Source organism: Pangasianodon hypophthalmus, chromosome 3 (genome assembly GCF_027358585.1).
Source record: "Pangasianodon hypophthalmus isolate fPanHyp1 chromosome 3, fPanHyp1.pri, whole genome shotgun sequence".
Lineage (NCBI taxonomy): Eukaryota > Metazoa > Chordata > Actinopteri > Siluriformes > Pangasiidae > Pangasianodon > Pangasianodon hypophthalmus.
This window is the reverse complement of record NC_069712.1, coordinates 987,501-997,500: the sequence shown is the minus strand read 5'-3', so window position 1 is coordinate 997,500 and position 10,000 is coordinate 987,501. Positions and strand designations below refer to the sequence as shown.

Here is a 10,000-nt window from a genome sequence, read left to right as displayed (position 1 = left end):
GTAGTCATCAGTATATGATGCGGTGTAGTCATCAGTGTACGATGTGGTGTAGTCATCAATGGAAGGCGGGGTGTAGTCGTCAGTGTACGATGCGGTGTAGTCATCAGTGTACGATGTGGTGTAGTCATCAGTGTATGATGCGGTGTAGTTGTCAGTGTACGACGCGGTGTAGTCATCAGTGTACGACGCGGTGTAGTCATCAGTATATGATGCGGTGTAGTCATCAGTGTATGATGCGGTGTAGTCGTCAGTGTATGATGCGGTGTAGTTGTCAGTGTACGACGCGGTGTAGTCATCAGTGTACGACGCGGTGTAGTCATCAGTGTATGATGCGGTGTAGTTGTCAGTGTACGACGCGGTGTAGTCGTCAGTGCATGATGCGGTGTAGTGTACGACGCAGTGTAGTTGTCAGTGTACGACGTGGTGTAGTGTACAACGTGGTGTAGTCGTCAGTGTACGACGTGGTGTAGTGTACAACGTGGTGTAGTCGTCAGTGTACGACGTGGTGTAGTGTACAACGTGGTGTAGTCGTCAGTGTACGACGTGGTGTAGTGTACAACGTGGTGTAGTCGTCAGTGTACGACGTGGTGTAGTGTACAACGTGGTGTAGTCGTCAGTGTATGACGTGGTGTAGTGTACGACGCGGTGTAGTCATCAGTGTACGACATGGTGTAGTCGTCAGTGCATGATTCAGTGTGTGTATGACGTGTTGTAGTCGCCAGTGTACGACGTGGTGTAGTCATCAGTGTACGACGTGGTGTAGTCATCAGTGTACGACGCGGTGTAGTCATCAGTGTACGACGCGGTGTAGTCATCAGTGTACGACGCGGTGTAGTGTACGACGCAGTGTAGTTGTCGGTGTACGACGTGGTGTAGTGTACAACGTGGTGTAGTCATCAGTGTACAACGTGGTGTAGTTGTCAGTGTACAACGTGGTGTAGTGTACGACGCGGTGTAGTCATCAGTGTACGACATGGTGTAGTCGTCAGTGCATGATTCAGTGTGTGTACGACGTGGTGTAGTCATCAGTGTACGATGTGGTGTAGTGTACAACGTGGTGTAGTCATCAGTGTACGACGTGGTGTAGTGTGCGACGTGGTGTAGTCATCAGTGTACGACGTGGTGTAGTGTACGACGTGGTGTAGTGTACGACGTGGTGTAGTCATCAGTGTACGACGTGGTGTAGTGTACGACGCGGTGTAGTCATCAGTGTACGACGCGGTGTAGTCATCAGTGTACGACGCGGTGTAGTCATCAGTGTACGACGCGGTGTAGTCATCAGTGTACGACGCGGTGTAGTCATCAGTGTACGATGTGGTGTAGTGTACGATGCGGTGTAGTCATCAGCGTACAACGCCGTGTAGTGTACGACGTGGTGTAGTCATCAGTGTACGACGCGGTGTAGTGTACGACGCGGTGTAGTGTACGACGCGGTGTAGTGTACGATGCGGTGTAGTCGTCAGTGTGCGACGTGGTGTAGTCATCAGCGTACAACACCGTGTAGTGTACGACACGGCGTAGTGTACGATGTGGTGTAGTGTACGATGCGGTGTAGTCGTCAGTGTATGATTCAGTGTGTGTATGACGTGGTGTAGTCGCCAGTGTACGACGTGGTGTAGTCGTCAGTGCATGATTCAGTGTATGTATGACGTGGTGTAGTGGCCAGTGTACGACGTGGTGTAGTGTACGACGTGGTGTAGTCATCAGTGTACGACGTGGTGTAGTCGTCAGTGTACGACGTGGTGTAGTCATCAGTGTACGACGCGGTGTAGTCATCAGCGTACAACGCCGTGTAGTTGTCAGTGTACGATGCGGTGTAGTCATCAGTGTATGATGCGGTGTAGTCATCAGTGTATGATGCGGTGTAGTGTACGACGCAGTGTAGTTGTCAGTGTACGACGTGGTGTAGTGTACGACGTGGTGTAGTCATCAGTGTACAACGTGGTGTAGTTGTCAGTGTACGACGTGGTGTAGTGTACGACGCGGTGTAGTCATCAGTGTACGACATGGTGTAGTCGTCAGTGCATGATTCAGTGTGTGTACGACGTGGTGTAGTCATCAGTGTACGATGTGGTGTAGTGTACAACGTGGTGTAGTCATCAGTGTACGATGTGGTGTAGTGTACGACGTGGTGTAGTCATCAGTGTACGACGTGGTGTAGTGTACGACGTGGTGTAGTCATCAGTGTACGACGTGGCGTAGTGTACGACGTGGTGTAGTCATCAGTGTACGACGTGGTGTAGTGTACGACGTGGTGTAGTCATCAGTGTACGACGTGGTGTAGTGTACGACGTGGTGTAGTCATCAGTGTACGACGTGGTGTAGTCATCAGTGTACGACGCGGTGTAGTCATCAGCGTACAACGCCGTGTAGTTGTCAGTGTACGATGCGGTGTAGTCATCAGTGTATGATGCGGTGTAGTCATCAGTGTATGATGCGGTGTAGTCATCAGTGTATGATGTGGTGTAGTGTACGACGTGGTGTAGTTGTCAGTGTACGACGTGGTGTAGTGTACGACGCGGTGTAGTCATCAGTGTACGACGTGGTGTAGTGTACGACGTGGTGTAGTCATCAGTGTACGACGTGGTGTAGTGTACGACGTGGTGTAGTCATCAGTGTACGACGTGGTGTAGTGTACGACGTGGTGTAGTCATCAGTGTACGACGTGGTGTAGTGTACGACGTGGTGTAGTCATCAGTGTACGACGTGGTGTAGTCATCAGTGTACGACGTGGTGTAGTCATCAGTGTACGACGCGGTGTAGTGTACGACGCGGTGTAGTGTGCGACGTGGTGTAGTCATCAGCGTACAACGCCGTGTAGTGTACGATGTAGTCGTCAGTGTGCGCCGTGGTGTAGTTGTCAGTGGACGATTCAGTGTATGACGCGGTACAGTAGTCAGTGTACGACGCGGTGTAGTGTACGATGCGGTGTAGTGTACGATGCGGTGTAGTGTACGATGCGGTGTAGTCGTCAGTGTGCGACGTGGTGTAGTCATCAGCGTACAACGCCGTGTAGTGTACGACGCGGTGTAGTGTACGATGCGGTGTAGTCGTCAGTGTACGACGCGGTGTAGTGTACGATGCGGTGTAGTGTACGATGCGGTGTAGTGTACGACGCGGTGTAGTGTACGATGCGGTGTAGTCGTCAGTGTACGACGCGGTGTAGTGTACGATGCGGTGTAGTGTACGATGCGGTGTAGTGTACGATGCGGTGTAGTCGTCAGTGTACGATGCGGTGTAGTGTACGATGCGGTGTAGTCGTCAGTGTACGATGCGGTGTAGTGTACGATGCGGTGTAGTCGTCAGTGTACGATGTGGTGTAGTGTACGATGCGGTGTAGTGTACGATGCGGTGTAGTCATCAGTGTACGACGCGGTGTAGTGTACGACGCGGTGTAGTGTACGATGCGGTGTAGTGTACGATGCGGTGTAGTCGTCAGTGTACGACGCGGTGTAGTGTACGATGCGGTGTAGTGTACGATGCGGTGTAGTCGTCAGTGTACGACACGGTGTAGTGTACGCCGCGGTGTAGTGTATGATGCGGTGTAGTCGTCAGTGTGCGACGTGGTGTAGTTGTCAGTGGACGATTCAGTGTATGACGCGGTACAGTAGTCAGTGTACGATGGAGTGTATTCCTTTTCTTTAGTTTAATTTTAAGTTAATTTTTACTTCTTATTTCTCTGGAATTGCTCTTAAACGTCTTGTCCCTGTAGATTGATGTGTCAATCTTGCAGCTTGCCTTCACTTTCCCATTTAATCACCATTCCTGTGTGAAAGAGACATTCCTTCCACATACTTCGCTAACTTCCACTCAGTGGCTTCCTCCAACTGGTTTTACCAGGACACAGTTTCAACAGTCTGATAACATTATCTATCTTTATTTAAACTGCAGTGGTGTTCAATTCTAGATTGTGATTGGTCAGGTGGTGTTGACTAACTCTCTATAACAGCAGCTCTGACAGTAGCTCAGGTTTATATTAATGCGCTTGTTATCGTTTCTATAGTAACAGCTCATTCACAGGGACTTGTACTGTGGACGCTCCACATAAACAGACTTAAAAATGTGTTTAATCGCTGATCTGATGAAGTTTTCTGTAAGGAGAAGTTTATTTAACGTTTATGGAAGGAGTCTCCAGTGTCAGCATCGGAAAAAAGTATGGCATGTCACTCTTTCTTGATTAAAAAACTGTATGATATAATAAAATAAGGAATAAACACCTGAGGACCTGTTATTATAGGCAAATAATCAACCTTGGGATGTTAACAGTAACTCCGCTTCATGTGTGCCGCTTCACTCCACCCTGCTGATTATTTTCCTATAAACAGCACATCCCCAATTGCTTTATTTCTTCCACAGTAGCCTGTAAGCTGAGGCCTCTTTCAAGAGATGATGAAAATGATGGTCCATCTTACTAACTGGAGGTGTTCACTTTCGGTTAATGTTACTGGAAATAGTTTCCAGTCTCACCTTTAGCACCTGGTTATGACACCAACATGTGGGTCTTCACTTGAGGCTTTCTGGCAGCCACTAAAGTTTTGTTCTGACATTCTCTGTCTACTCACTGTACATCTAGGGAGAGTATTAGGTAGATAGATAGATAGATAGATAGATAGATAGATAGATAGATAGATGTTATTGATCCCCAAGGGGAAATCTTGGGTTCTATTACTGATCACAGAAGAACTTGCACTGGGTGTCAACCTAAAAGAACTCTGAACATGTAATCTTCAAGTTCATCTGATCCTTGCCATTCCATTAATGCATTGCACCTCTGTATGCACTTCTTATTAAACCAGCTTGTGACTACTCTCACCTCAAGACTTGTTGCCCCAAACCTGCCCAAACCTGTCCTGCCACAAGCAACTCCAACAATCATTCGTAAGCCTGTTTAACTCCCACGCCTACACTCTAACTTCTCCCATCCTCACAGTTTATTCTTCTGCCCCTACAAAGCAAAGCTGCCGGAACATTCCAGGAGACCGAGCCATCATTAGAGGTAGTTAGCTGACCCTTATTAAAGCTATCCACAATGAGGACTGGAATGTGATACACAAAAAGGAGCAAAGGATACTTCCAGGATGATGTCATTGTGGTAAATTCATACCATGACTTGCCTGGCAATTCAGATTTATCTTCATCTTTAATTTTTCTTATTCATCTTTATCACCGGAGACCTTTACTTGGTTGGGTTGAAGGCTATCCATGCTGAGATGAGAAATCTCTAAAACCCTGGAAGATGATCTTAAAAAGCTCTCCTGGAGGTCTGTCAGATACCTGACCTGGTCAAGAGTCCTCAGGACTCCACTTCCACTGACTCAAACAATAGGGTCATGGCCACAGCATAGAGATCAACTCAACTCAATTCAGTTTTATGTATATATCACTTTACACAATGAACATTGTCACAAAGCAGCTTTATAGAATTCCGGATATAGATTCTTCTTCTTCTTCCTCTAAAGATCCCTAAAACAGATCACTAAAATGGTGCAGCCCATGATAATCTTCTCCTGTTGTTAACCATAACCACTGTCATAATCCAGGATTATTACAGGTCATTGATTTTACCTGGGAAAGATCCAAGTTGTAAGGTATAGAGACAGACTCTCCATTATCATTAGAATTATCAAGTGGGTTTAATAAAGCCAGAAACCCTAGGAGGCCCTTCGTTCTATACCAATTTGTAGGCACTCTTCAATAGGTACATGGCCTGGGCATGAGATTACTAAAGAAGGTCTTTTCATACAGAGAAGAGTAATGGCCCTGATTTCAGTTCCTGACCTCTTTCCACCTTGAACTTTTTAAGGTGTTGGTGTCACTCAGAACTTGATCCTTTGCTGTGGGTGTTGACACTGTAGGTGTTGATAATGGTTGTCTACTTATAGTGGAGCATGAGACTGGACATTTCTCCAAACCTTCTCATAACTGGCATCATGAAATTTAACTGGCGTGAAAACACCATCATAAAGGTAAAGCTGGTTCTCCCTAAAGATTTCCTGTAAACCTTTCCCACCTGGTGTAGCATGCGGAGTCACGCTGTACGTTTTCCTGAAAATCTGACTAAACCTGCTCAACAGAATGAATGATTGAGTCCAGACATTATGAACTGAGGTTCAAGGCACAAGAAAGAGGCAATTTAGGCAGGAAATCTGTCTGAAAAAGCATCATCCCTAAATATTTGGACATCCAAATCATGTAAACAATGAAGGAATTACACTGTGATTTCTTCTGCAAGATAAAAGGTTTAAAGTTGACTTCAAGTATGGCATTTGCATTTGGATTCTGTTGCTGTTAACTCTCAGTATGAAGCCCAAAGAGCTGTCACTGCCAGTGAAGCAAGCCATTATTAGGCTGAAAAATCAAACAAACCCATCAGAGCGACAGCAAAAACATTAGAATCAGAATCAGAATCAGAAACAATTTATTGCCAGGTACAGTAAAGGACACTCTACAGTACTAGGTGTACTAGGTGTTCCTGCCTAGGTGTAGCCAAATTAAATATTTGGTACACTCTTCAAAAGAAACAACTCACTGGTGAACTCAGGAACATCAAAAGGCCCGGAAGACCAGGGAAAACAACAGGGGTGGATGACAGAAGAATTCTTTCCTTGGCTAACACAACAGCTGGTCAGATGAAGAACACCCTCCAGGAGGAAGGAGTATCTGCGTAAAAGTCAACAGTCAATCAAAGGAAATACAGAGGGTTTACTACAAGATGTACACCACTGGTAACCCTTGTTCATCATTAGTAACCCTTGCACGCTATTAGTAAGCCTTCTTCACCATTAGTAAGCCTTCTTCACCATTAGTAAGCCTTCTTCACCATTAGTAAGCCTTCTTCACCATTAGTAAGCCTTCTTCACCATTGATAAGCCTTCTTCACCATTAGTAAGCCTTCTTCACCATTGATAAACCTTCTTCACCATTAGTAAGCCTTGCATGCCATCTTTAAAAAAAAAAAAAAAAAAACTCGTACAGTTCTGAAAGAACATCCTATGGATGTTTTTTTATGCACCATTTACACTCACACGGCGGAGTCTGACCAAAACAGAGGTGTATTAGTTCCAGCACCATTTGTTATACCCAAAATATTCACCATGAAAGTCCTGTTTTGGTCACGTACACAAAAAATAAAAAACACAATTTAGAGTGAATTAAATATATAAATAAGATGTCAGGAAATAAATTTGTGAATTAATTTCTTTTGGCATAAATAAAAGAAATCATGATAATCATGACAACCAGCCACATTTATAATTCTGCTTCTAAATGTTTATATGAATTATTCCTATTTGCATATTATTATACTACTTTAGACTATATTTTTATTGTTTCTTGATTTTATGTTACATAACTGATGAACTTTAAATTCTCCATTTAAAGGCTGCGTTTACAACACTACTGCAAAACTTCTGCCAAGAGACAAAGAACGAGATATGGAGGAATAAATCTTGAAGGCATGAACTACACACAGGTAATTAGAAAAAAACCTGAATGTTCCAGGAAATCCGGAAAAGCAACTGCAATATCTGACTCGGAATGACTCTGACGAAGAACTCTTAAATATCGATGTAACTTTTGAACTTATATTCTGAATACGAGCTGAAAGATACAGAGCTGATGTAGGATGAGCTGAGAAATTATTTCATAAAGATGATAAAAACAAAACCACAGACACACGCGACTGAATATCAAACACACCCACAGCCGTGCAGACGGACATCATTCCATCGGCATGATATACACTCGCTTAACGACATTGTTCAAGAACAAAACAATGACATGAACCTGTTACACTACTATGAGGAAATCCGTACACCTGAAAATCTTAAAAACGAAACTGAAACGCTGAGAATCTCACGGTCTGAGCCTCTTAGCGCCCCCTGCTGCCCCTCTGAGCCCTGCAGCGCCCCCTGCTGCACCACTGAGCCCCCATCTGAGCCCCGGAGCGCCCCCTGCTGCCCCTCTGAGCCCTGCAGTGCCCCCTGCTGCCCCTCTGCACCCTGCAGTGCCCCTGCTGCCCCACTGAGCCCCCATCTGAGCCCCGGAGCGCCCCCTACTGCCCCTCTGAGTCCTGCAGTGCCCCCTGCTGCCCCTCTGAGCCCTGCAGTGCCCCTGCTGCACCACTGAGCCCCCATCTGAGCCCCGGAGCGCTCCCTGCTGCCCATCTGCACCCTGCAGCGCCCCCTGCTGCCCCTCTGAGCCCTGCAGTGCCCCTGCTGCACCACTGAGCCCCCATCTGAGCCCCGGAGCGCTCCCTGCTGCCCATCTGCACCCTGCAGCGCCCCCTGCTGCACCACTGAGCCCCCATCTGAGCCCCGGAGCGCTCCCTGCTGCCCATCTGCACCCTGCAGCGCCCCCTGCTGCCCCTCTGAGCCCTGCAGTGCCCCTGCTGCACCACTGAGCCCCCATCTGAGCCCCGGAGCGCTCCCTGCTGCCCATCTGCACCCTGCAGCGCCCCCTGCTGCACCACTGAGCCCCCATCTGAGCCCCGGAGCGCTCCCTGCTGCCCATCTGCACCCTGCAGCGCCCCCTGCTGCCCCTCTGAGCCCTGCAGTGCCCCTGCTGCCCCACTGAGCCCCCATCTGAGCCCCGGAGCGCCCCCTGCTGCCCCTCTGAGCCCTGCAGTGCCCCCTGCTGCCCCTCTGAGCCCTGCAGTGCCCCTGCTGCACCACTGAGCCCCCATCTGAGCCCCGGAGCGCTCCCTGCTGCCCATCTGCACCCTGCAGCGCCCCCTGCTGCACCACTGAGCCCCCATCTGAGCCCCGGAGCGCCCCCTGCTGCCCCACTGAGCCCTGCAGTGCCCCTGCTGCCCCTCTGCACCCTGCAGTGCCCCTGCTGCCCCACTGAGCCCTGTAGCGTCCCCTGCTGCCCCACTGAGCCCCGGAGCGCCCCCTGCTGCCCCTCTGAGCCCTGTAGCGGCCCCTGCTGCCGGCCCTGTGGATTCAGGGTCAGAATAATTTACCCAGAAATCTGACCATGGATCCACCATAATATCCCTCGACTTCTTTTACAGAGATAATTTCCTACTGCACGTGTTGTTTATAGAGTGGAAGTGGCTAATATTACTATTACATTATATTATATTACATTATTGCATTATATAACAAGCTGCAACTTGTTATTTTTACTGTTAGATGTTAAAGTTTCATTGTTTATTAGAGTTTCACTGTAGTAGTAAATTCGTAATTAGCGTTTTTTGTGAAACATAAAAAATAAATAAAAGTGAAAATTTATAGAATTGTAATTTGTACTTAGCATTTAATTATTTTTCCCCCGATATTATTGTAAAGTTTGAGGCTTTTTTTTTTTTCTTTTTAAAATTTTAGCCAGATTTTTAGTCCCCTACTTCGTACACTAGGAGTAAGTGACATGACAAAAATATCATATTGTGATACTTGAAGACATTTCTATGATCACGATATTTACAGTGGATATAAAAAGTTTACACACCCTGTTAAAAGTGCAGGTTTTTGTGATGTAAAAAACAGGATAAATCATGTCAGATCTTTTCTCACTTTTAATGTGAAACAGCAACAACAGCCAAAAACAAATAAGAAACCTTTAGGAAAAAAGAAAAAACTTACAATAACCTGGTTGCGTAAGTATACACACCCTTTAACTAATACTCTGTTAAAGCACCTTTTGCTTGTAATACAGCACTCAGTCTACCAACTTCACACATCACGATTTGGCAAATTTATTCTTGCACAAATGCTCAGGACCAGTGAAAGAGGAGATCCCCCTGCTGCCCCTCTGAGCCCTGCAGTGCCCCCTGCTGCCCCTCTGAGCCCTGTAGCGGCCCCTGCTGCCCCTCTGAGCCCTGCAGTGCCCCCTGCTGCCCCTCTGAGCCCTGTAGCGGCCCCTGCTGCCCCTCTGAGCCCTGTAGCGGCCCCTGCTGCCCCTCTGAGCCCTGTAGCGGCCCCTGCTGCCCCTCTGAGCCCTGTAGCGGCCCCTGCTGCCCCTCTGAGCCCTGTAGCGGCCCCTGCTGCCCCTCTGAGCC

General features: G+C 47.4%; 1 protein-coding gene across 1 annotated transcript in view; it reads right to left on the bottom strand.

Moving 5' to 3' along the window:
- The window catches only part of mtap (methylthioadenosine phosphorylase), an 18,626-nt gene that overhangs the window by 4,352 nt on the left and 4,274 nt on the right, over window positions 1-10,000 (bottom strand). The window lies entirely within an intron of this gene.